The sequence below is a fragment of the Macrobrachium rosenbergii genome, chromosome 2 (genome assembly GCF_040412425.1).
Source record: "Macrobrachium rosenbergii isolate ZJJX-2024 chromosome 2, ASM4041242v1, whole genome shotgun sequence".
NCBI classification, from domain to species: Eukaryota; Metazoa; Arthropoda; class Malacostraca; order Decapoda; family Palaemonidae; genus Macrobrachium; species Macrobrachium rosenbergii.
In genome coordinates this window covers 44,722,682-44,733,832 of record NC_089742.1, presented here as the reverse complement: position 1 = coordinate 44,733,832, position 11,151 = coordinate 44,722,682, and the positions used below count along the sequence as shown (strand labels likewise).

Sequence of the window (11,151 nt, the reverse complement as noted above, 5' to 3'; positions counted from 1 at the left end):
ACCTAAAGTGACATCAGCACTTCAAATATTTCCCAGTTGGAAGTCATCACCTGGCCTCATCATCAATAAGACCCATACACCCAAGGAGTATCATAATAGCAGGACAGCCTACCCTAATCCCAGGCAGCGTAAACGTCAGTAGTCTTCATACCCACCATGTCAACTATGACACAGTATCATTCCAACCAGTCTCCAGGCAAGAAGACTGACAACAGTGCATATGTGTAGTAGTAGTATTATTAGCAGATCTTTAAGGTCTTGGGGGGAATTCCTCCCGACATATTTCCGAAACTGAAAACTGTTTTGTGCCATCCACTTCATTTAAGGATTTCATCATCCGTAGCGTATGTCACTTAAGTCTGTGTTATCATGTAATGTTAATCATACAATTTTTCTTGTACAATTGGTATATCTGTCAATTAGTGGAAGGTACAGTATTAAAAAGGCCCCCCCCTTTTTTTTGTCCATTCTTCCCGAGAAAACCAAGATGACAGTCTGCTTAGTTTTTGCCATCGCGTTGTTTGTACTTAAGGAAGTAAACCAGTCAATAATGTATCATACTGACAAAACTTGCTCCTGGCCAAAATATATACCAACCTAATAAAAGAAAAACATTTATCCCAAAGCTTACAACACCCTGCGCCTAATTAAAATAATTTTTTTTATTCAAAATTCTATGGTAACAATAATGATGTATTAAATACAAAATGTACATCAATAATGAAAAAAAAAAGTTCATGCATTTTAGATTAATGCTTTCGAGTACTTACTGTGATTTCAAAGACCCCCAGAACCAGGAAACTCTGTCAAGAAAGTCAATGGCGATGTTTCTTCCGTCACAAGACATTGGTGGCTGATAGTTTTGCCTCCCGTGGATGTATCACAAAGCAATTTCTATCAGTTCCAAATTTCAGGTAAAATCCAGTCTTTTTTATATTTTCTCAACTCAGTAACATTACTGATAAACATGACGTGTGTTTTAAGGGGAAATTTGGGGTTTTACGTAAGCTTTCATTTGGATCACCAATTAATCATATGAAATGTGATTCGGACACGTTACACCCCAAAGTGCATTCCATCAGATAAATAAATAGAATTAAACAAAGAAAATGGATCCTGCGATGCTTGGCATTTTGCTAGAATGCGGATGATGACGGTCTGCAAAGGTGACAGTACCAAATGGCTCTTAAGGAATATACGCTCAAGACAATCGCAAACTTGCAAGGTGGAATGGAGCTCATGAAAGCTTCCGAATAGATGTCTTCAGACAATGGTCTAAAACTCAATCATGCATAGTAATGTATAAAAGAAATATAAAAGAAAATAACTTGCCTATAAGAAAAATTCCCATGAAGACTCTTGCATTAAAAAAACCTTTACAATAAAAAATCTTTAATCAATTAAGAAAAAATTTGGGGCATATGACATTATCAGAATCTCTTCAGATGCCGGAAGCTTTGCAAAGAATGTAATACTTTCTGGCAGCGTTAGCTAAATTTTTTAATGACGCATTGGGTACAGTTTACCTGATGCTCAGTGAATCATTAAGCTTAACCCTGTTCATTACTGATTAGCCTACATTAATAGTTCTGGATCTTTGTTAAACCTATTAGCAAATTCAATTCACATTTCAGTTAGTAAACGCAACAAAAGTAGCGTCACTTGTTTATGCTACCATCTTATTTTACAGACCAATACTCATATCGTTATTAAAAACTAAAAGTAACACTTCTTAAACTATGTATAAAATTAAATTGGTTTGGATGAAACTAAACATTTGTATATGTAATAGTCTTACCCTAAAATAATGTGCTTAATTTTCTCTAGAATAAGTTCGTAACGTTTTCTATTATTCTTTATGATATACTTCAATATTTTTAAGATCAAGCTACACGATAGAACTCATTCGAACTAGGCGTTGAAACCTTGCAGATTTTTTAATGTATCATACTTATGTATGGTATATATAAAAAATTACTTAGAAATTAGGTTACAATAAAATCCCACTTACGCAAATTGCAAATTCCATGGGTACTTCTATACAAGTGGACGTCCTCATTTTATCCCTGTCAATCCACCGATTTTTTAAGGATATGACAAGACATCAAGGTATCGTGAAACAAAATTAAGTTCTTCGTTGGGCGAGTCGGTAGAGTTGTCCGACCAGACTCCCAGGCCCGGAGTTCGAGTCTCCAGCCAGGTTAATGAAAATTAAGAGGAATTTATTTCTGGTGATAGAAATTCATTTCTAGCTATACGTGGTTCGGATTCCACAATAAGCTGCAGGTCCGTTGCTGGGTAACCAATCTGGTTCTGTTAGCCACGTAAATAAGTCCAATCCTTCAATAGCCCTAGGGAGAGCTGTTAATCAGCTCAGTGGTCTGGTAAAACTAAGGTATACTTAACAAACCATTATCGTACTGCACTAGACTGATAACTGTCGCAGACAGATATGATCCCCCATAACTGCTAATAAAAAAAAAAAAACACACACACACACAGTAAGAAGCGCAAGCACTGAAGGTAATTAAAAAAAAAATAAGAGCTATATAAAGGGCATTAGCAAAATATAGGAAAAACAATTGTAACGGTTTGCTGAAAACAACTGCCCTGTGAGTTTTTCATAAACAAAATTCCTAACGATTGGAACCCTAACGGAAGAAGCATTTGAAGATTTTAAACATTCACATTCCAGCAACAGTATAACGATGATGCAAAGTTCATCTTTTTATTTGTAGTGTAGCTGAACAATGAAAAAAAATATGAAAAAAGGAATAAGCATAACTGTATTCTTTGAATAAAAACATTGACAAGTGGACAGAAAGAAATTGACAGTGGCCATAAAGAAAATGACAGTGGATAACCTGTTTATAGAGGATATCGAATATTACCGAGTTTAAAGGCCACTCCTGTTCAAATATGGCAAAAATAATTTTAATTCAGGTCCGTTCCTAGATATTACCGCAAATACAGGTTAAAACGAAAAATAGGTCACGGTAACCAGTGCTCAAAAGAAAACCACAACCACCAAATAGAAAGCAACCTAAGCTTAGTTCACAATGTATCAGGGAAAAATGTCGCAAAAAATCTTAGCTATAATAGGATGAAGTAAATACCTTTGTGGCGAAAAGGTTATCATTGTTAAATGTATGTTTTTTGTCCAAAAGAATGTTCTCGATCTTGTGTTTACGTTTTGTTAAAATGTAATGTTTAGCGTCTAAAAGAATCCCTATTTGTTTACATTATTAATATGTGGAAATTAAGTAGATTTACTGGATAAAACTTTACTTTATGACACCAGTGAGTGTGTTTAATCAGGTATATATGTGTTTGTGTTGTAAAACAATTTATTGTTTTGCCCCTTATGATGATGCCTTTTGAAGTTCCCCATTCCTGTGCTGTGTCGTATTAATGCCCGTTCTTTTCAGGGTTTCTAAAAAGTTGTAAATTGATGTACCAATTGTGTTTCATCTGTTTGTACTGTTATGTGAATTTTTGAGTGAACAGGAATTATAAAAACTATGAACCTGTTAAAATGTTTAATTTTGAATTTTTGTGAGAGTGAAATAAAGATTGAAGGAAGCGCTGTTCCTCTCTCTCCCGTGAGAAAGTTTGAGTGAGGAGACAAAAAATAACCTACAATCATCAAGTTTACGGATAAAACTCTCATTTCCAGTAGAAGGAAACGCGAGATAGTTTTAAAGGTCCTTTGTCTAAAAATACAAAGTAACTGAAGATAAAGGGAAAATAATGCAAATTATGAAGACAAAATAATGCTTATAGCCAGCAGCGAAAAGAAATCAGGTTCCAAATGAATTTTATGAGATTCAGGGAGCATTGAAAGTACTTTTGTTAGTAACACTCCTGTTCCAATGCAGGTAGGCACAACTGATGAAACGTTACCTTATTTGATCGTGGAACTATATGCAAAAATTTCATTTTAATTACGACAGCCAAAGTCTGTGCATTCGACACAAAGTAATTAGCCTGAAAATTATTGCTTTATTGTTTTGACTCTGCTAGCCTGACATAATATTTTCGCGGTTGCGTTAAGTGAAAACAATATTGGCCAGCAATGTCCTAGAGTATAAGGTGATATAAAAAAAGATTCTATAGTTACTGTAAGTCACGCAACCTCATTCCAAAACGTCACCGCATAGCAACCTACAACCAACCTTGGGAATCTGGTGTGAACAGCAACGAGTGTATAAAGCCGATAAGCTAGATTAAGTACCGTTTATGGTAAACTAAGGGTCATTCAGCACTGAAAGATTAACATGTGAAAAAGAATTTACAGGTGTAACAGGAGGAAAACCTCGCAGTTACACTGAATCAATTGTTAGGAGAGGGTTGATGACAGTAAGATGGAAATGGAGGTACAGTAATAGCACTGAAAAGTGTTGCAGCTAGAGCTAGCCAAGGGACGCTGCAAAGAACTTTAATGCCTACAATGCACTGTGTGAGGTATACTGACGGCACTACCCCACTGTACGGGAACAAACCCATATGACGGCCAATTATACAGTTCTTTGAGGTTAGGCTGCGTCCACACGATCGAGCTTTGTTTGACGAACTTTGTCCGGTGTGACGTCAGAAGCGGGCAAAGTTCTGACTTTGCCCGCTGTTTCTCAGCTTCTGACGTCACATCGGACAAAGTTCGTCGAACAAAGCTCGATCGTGTGGACGCAACCTAAGTTAAGATTTCGTATTTTACCATTACTCTTAATTTTACTTGTTTCAGGTCCGAGATGTAGACAAACTAAACCTGGCTCTAAATTCACTGCATAAACACACCAAAACGAATCTGAAACAGTTCATCTCTGAGAACATATCTGTGTGTACGTACACCCAGGGCCTTTCCTTTGGACCTTGCCTACACCAACAGCTTCCTTACTTGAAGTCGTAGATGTTTCATTGCTTCCATTTCCCTTCAGGAACACTTTCTCCCTCTAATCCTTCACTCAATGCCCCTAGGCAGCAAACTGAGTACGACTCATTTCGTACCTTGGCAACCTCCCAGTTTCTGAACTGAGTTCCCGAACGATTGTGAACCCTTCATTACTCGTTAGCTGTTTATAATTCGCTTCATGCCCCACTTTCAATTGCTCCATATCCATAAGCAATAAATTTCTTAGCTCTATCTTTCCTGCACGATAGAATTTCCCCATTTCGCTTAAACTAAATCCACAGGACAGTTTAGTACCCAGTGCCACGCCAATCTTCTCTTTGATCCTCTAAAACCTGAAATCTTGCACAATCCGTACCAATTTCTAGATTTGATAACACTAGCCTACTATTTTTCACATTTCCATTTCCCATTTTCTACTTTCCAAATAGAGTATCAGTTTAACAAGGTCCTCGAATTAAAGTTACAAATCACTTTCAAATATCTAGCCTACTTTCCACGGTACCAAATTTTAGTACTAGCATGAGGTCATAGAGTTGCTAAGTTTAAAGAGTTGCTAATGTGTTTCTTTAATTGAACGTTCATCGCCAGTTTTCATTTTCCCCAGATTGCTCATGCTAGAGCATTGGCCTTGCATTACAAATAATGTCCTTCGGCTATATAATTCATTAAGTACCTTATTTACCATTCTACTCAGCATTTTAGAATTTCATCCGTACTTCACAAAGGCAAAATGGCAAATCATTCACCAGTTTTCATCCGTAAAAGGAATGGTCTTTCCGTTACCCATACTTAATACTTAGTCAAAGCAGTTATTGAGTCAAAGCACTTAAGAGCTTTCAGAGCAACATGACAATGTTGACAAACGAGATGACCAAAGTTTGTTTTAAGATGAGGTTGGATAATCTTAATAGCCTAGGGTCAAAGTACTATTAGCTTAAATCCCTTACAACAAAATTGAACAATTGGTACCTTGGCGTGTACACAGTACATATTTAACTTCCATATGCGATTCATTGATCCACAAGTTTATAAAGGAGGTAACTTCAGCGAAGGCCGATTTGGTGTAAGACTTCATGCATTTTTTTTTAAAATTTCGCTTACATACCCTCTGTCCTGGCTGTTCACCTTTCATCACTTGATCAAGCCAGTTTTGGTTCATTTTTTGCCCTCGGCAATCTTGATGAAGCCAGTTTTGGTTCATTTTTGGCCCTCGGCAATCTCATAAAATTAAGCAAAATTCATCATAGTTGAAGTCACTAGAACCTCATTTTTACCAGCAGCCTAGAAAAATACCAAAGCACACTTCGCGCATGCACCCACAATACCTGTTTTTACTGTTGAGCATGTCAGGCTTAAACCTTACGCTCCCGAAGAGGCCTGTCCATTAAAGTAAATAGCATTCCTGCACAGGAATAAAATTATCAAGTACCTTAGCTTTTTATAGTCTAGTATCAGATAGTGCTAACCCTGAATCTTTTGTCATTTACGCAATTAACCTTTACACTTTATTTTCAGTTCGTTTCACCATTCAAGTTTCTCCATCCTCTGAATATTTCTGGGACCTCGACAATATGCTTCCAGCACCCTCTCTTTCTGAACAAGGTGTTGATTGCCTCAAATACGTTAACTAGTAATTGGATTGCCTTAAATTTATTGGCTGGAACTTAGAAATGTTCAAGAACCATTTTCTTAAGAACCATCTTAATCAACTTTACGTAATACGGTTCAAGTGTTAAGCAGTTTACGACTGAACTCAGACATTTAGTTAAATTTATTTTTTTTAGGATATTTAAGTAGTCTTATAAAAAAATTTTCACTGCTTCATGATAAATTTAATAAAAACCCATACACGCACAGATTAATACAACCTAAGAATACAGGTTTAAAGTAAATATAAAGTTGTACGAAATTTATCATTTGAAAATATTCTCAACTAGGGAGTAACAAGCTTTAAAACTTGAGTCAGCACAAACTGATTTTTACAAGTGAAGCCAAACCATCATTCATGACTGAAGTTGAAGATGAAAGGGCTTTATTCCTTTTATATAACTTGGAATTGTAAAGTCGCCATCCTCAGCTTTAACTCTGCAAAAATGTAAGTAAAATTAAGAAAGGTAAGCAAAATTAAGAAAGGTATTCAAAAATAAATGCCAAAAATTTTACAAAGCTTTTATGTAATTTGGCTTTCATAAGAAAGAATTGCTTATGTAAGAACTAGTCAAATTCAACAATATTTTATCATCCAGTCCAAATAAAGATTCAGGTTTTTTCAACACTCAACTGAATGCTAAGTTTAAAATCAGCACTTCTAAAAATTCTAAGAAAAGAGTAACTTGTTTCAATATTGGACTAATGGAAAACTAAACTTAAAAGAGTACACCAGAACAAATGGGGACCACGAGTTCTGTTCACACAAATAATCCCAAAGCAAACTATGCATCAGAATTCATAGGCCCACTTTCAAGTATCTGAAAATACTTGATTCAAATTGAAGACAGCATCCCTCAGGAGCAAGGTCTATGAAGTGTCAGACTGGTATAGAGAAAAAAAAAATCGAACTCTCCTCTTACCTTCGCCTGATTAAAGTAAAAAAATCCTAGAACTCTTGAGGAAGTGCATTTCCTTCTTCCGCCTTAAAGCTTGAATAACTTGCCAAGCCAGAAATTGACATTAGTAGGGAAATGTACCCGAAATTGTTTTTACATTCCTTAAGTATGAGAGCGGCAAATAACGACTGCGTGACCTGAAATGTTGAGAAATCCATACTGCTGTTTAACTTTAAACATTATAAACACAAACTGCCAGCTACCAACAATCTTAAGGTAAGGGGAAAGTTCCGTCAACAAGCCAGAACAGGCCAAATTTAAAGAAATCACACCTAGCAATTTAAACTGTATCCAAGAATTACTTTAAACTCGCGCATCCTCCAGATACACCAACGTTCCTCTAACAAACAAAAAATGACGAACCTAACTACTTCAGGGACTAAAAAATATCACCAAGGACTTCAAAATAATGTAGGGGTATTAATTACCCAATCACTGCCGAAATAACACTAATGGGCAATAAAAACTTCATAGACAAATTACAAATAAAAATTATCTCCATTAAACCCACTAATATCGAATAAATTTTATCCTGAACGTCCAGAGCTTTCAATGTCTTATTTCAGACCAGCATGTTTCATTAAGTAAATGACAACCACGTTTTCCATACGCCCAAACAGTCATGTGTAAGCACAATACCCATCAATTTCCCTGATTATCAGTAAATTATTTCATAACCCAAGATACGGCCCAGGAAGCATGCGAGGAAGGGGAAGATCAAGTCCAAAAAACCCCTGGCTAGATAGGACTGACTCAGGACAGATACATTTAATCTCTTAGGCACTATTAACCACACTTTATCCAGGATTAATTTTGTTTCAGCTGCTTATGTTTTGTGGATATTTTAAGTGCTTTTTGTGCAATTAATGTGGCCCCCACCCACCCAAAAGCCACTGTTTCCTGCCGTGTACCCACACCCCCTTCCACAAAATTGATGTGTATAAAAAATTTGGCTATCGGTAGATCTAAGCCTGCTGATAAAAGTTGAGAATTTTCTTATTTCTATCGCAAAATGGCCCCCCACACTAAACCACCTATAACTGAATTCCTCTAGTATTATTCAAGAGTTATTAGGTCAGCGAAAGTATTAACGTTGTGTACGACTGAACTCAAAAATACTCAAAACTTCAGAAACCTTAGAATTACATACCTTATTATAAACTTTTCATAGCTTTCAAAGGCATGACATTTAACAATGCTAAACTGTTCACTCGAAAAATCACGACAGCGAACCACCGATGCCTACCAAAGCAGTACTAAGCTTCCAAAGCAGTACTAACCTTCAAGTAGCCAACGTTTTTCTTCTGGAATAATGGCTTCAAAGTTTCAGAACTTTCCAAGGCATAACAAATCGTAGTAAACCTAGGTTTACTAAAACCACAACACTAAACCTCCAACACTTCCTACCAATGGAAACCCAACCTTTAGAACCAGAGGTTTGGGTTTCCATAATCAGGCCATACACGGCAGACCGAAGTCTGCCATGTACGGCCCTAGCCCACCTTTGCCTGACAGGCAGCAACAGCCACCCCGGCAAAGGTGGACCTAAGTTTATTTTTACTTGCACACCACAACCACTCCCACAAAACCCATATTTAGAACCTGCTCTATGGAAGCTAATTTTAAAACAAAAGTCTGTACCTAAATCTAATAAATTATGAGTTTCGTAAAAATCTAAGAGCACAACAAAAACTCCATTATCAAATGGTGGTATAGCAAAAAATACCACAATCATTGAAGTTACACATTAAAAAACCTTTATGTAATTCAGGAGTACAATTTCCTTCCCTTTCTCACTAATTACGGGTGTTATTCCTACAATATATTACTGAAGTTCCACTATAAAAATCTCGCCTATCAACCGAATATTCAGGCCTAAAGACTTCTCGATCGTAAGTTATCATGGAAACGTCAAAATCCAGTGAACACAGACACCAGCATCAAAGGTACAGCCAACTGCTGCCCTTAAAATTTATAAACTTCAACAGGCTACTATAATTGAACTTGAGCAAAACATGCAAGATATTACCAGTCGGTACTTCAAACTAAATTAAAACCAGTTCATGAAATTGTTTAGCAGATTATGATTAAACTACCATATCAGCTCAAACATCAGAGTGAAGACTTCAAGATGAAAGTTGCAATAAAATTGTTAATCTTCAGCTTACTGAAAAACAAACCTTTAAGACTAATTGTACTAAAATATAATTCACATGCCTTCACATTTCCTAGCACTAACAGAATTAAAGGCCTGGCCTTAGAAGAACATCGCAAGTCTACGAAGCTTCCACTTCCCTACTGCTCTTTTGAAAAGTTAAAATATGCAACAATATAGGAAGACGTATCAATAATCATGAAAGAACTACGTACAACTACCTATGAACAATATCCTCTCAACTAGACATCTCCAGGTTGACAATCTTGATAACTGTTACCACTACAGTGTTACACAAATTTTAATACTTACTCGGGACACCACAATTGTAAATATAAAAAAAACCTTAGCTGTTAAACTTCCAAAAATAAAACAGAACATTAAATACTCACCTCACAGCACAGCATAAGAATTAAAGGCTCCATAAATTCGGTCCTAACTAGTCTGATGTCCACGTCCAATGCACCGTTCAAAACTCCACGATAAATATGCAGCTTCGTTAAAATACAGATGTCCGTGAGAAATAAGACCTAGAATATAATATTCACAGACATACGGAGAATAACCAACGATGCACAGTCGCCATATGCCAAACGAACACCGACACAGCAACGAACAAACATGGTAGGCATCGTTGTCAAACATGAAGGACCATGAAGTAAGAACGAAGTAGCCACGGATTCTAGAACTGAAGAAAAAGTGACAACTCTTGTTCTTCTTTCTGTTAAAAAAAGTCTTTTCCATTTTTTCAGCAATACGAATATTCGTAGTTCTTATACGATATACGCTAATCTTTAATTTTTATCGACCAAAAAAAAATTTTTTTTACCTTCAAAGATATATGAACTGTTATCTCGAATTACCGAGTTAATGGCTATGAAATCTGTGAAATCCAATTTATTTAGAAATGTATTAAAAAACAAAGAACATCTTTCCAGACGTGTGCGGATCTACTGGCTTGCATACAGTTCGGAAATCATCACCCTCCTACACATATTTCAGTACACAGTGATGTACTAATTCACCCTATAATAATTCCAAACATTTCACAGTACGTACCTATATGAATTTACTACCGTGCAGTCTATAGTTGTCTAACAATTGTACAGATTCATTATAAACAAGTCCTTTGTAAATATCCATTAAACAATTGGAATTAACAATAGACGTAAAATCGCATTTGCTCTGAATCTTTTACTTAAAAGCTGTTTTCGGGTTTACAACAGAGCCATGAAAGCCAGTACGGCTTCCCTTCTTGCTGCTGTCGCACAAGACAACGAAAATCAATTTCTAACTGAAGTAAAATGCAATCTCACAAGCGCCTGATACTGTGATCTGATCTTTCCTGAAAACACCAAAACGTATTTAACCATGTTTTCGTAGTATCAGCAATAAGGGATTGACGATTTATCCAAAATTTAATGACTTTATTAAAAATACAGGATAAAAAATCTTTGAATTTCTTGGAACGCATTTTTGTA

The 11,151-nt window shown here is 36.1% G+C and overlaps 1 long non-coding RNA gene across 2 annotated transcripts; it reads right to left on the bottom strand.

Moving 5' to 3' along the window:
- Positions 1-6,719: 6,719 nt before the first annotated feature.
- Positions 6,720-10,307, bottom strand: LOC136845974 (uncharacterized). Of its 2 annotated transcripts, XR_010855303.1 has the most exons (3): positions 10,063-10,289; positions 7,480-7,652; positions 6,720-6,994 (listed from the first exon to the last, which is right to left on the bottom strand). It is a non-coding gene; the product is annotated as an uncharacterized lncRNA (long non-coding RNA). The 2 variants fall into 2 exon arrangements; XR_010855304.1 differs by lacking the exon at positions 7,480-7,652 and having other exon boundaries at positions 10,063-10,307.
- Between the last annotated feature and the right edge of the window lie 844 nt (positions 10,308-11,151).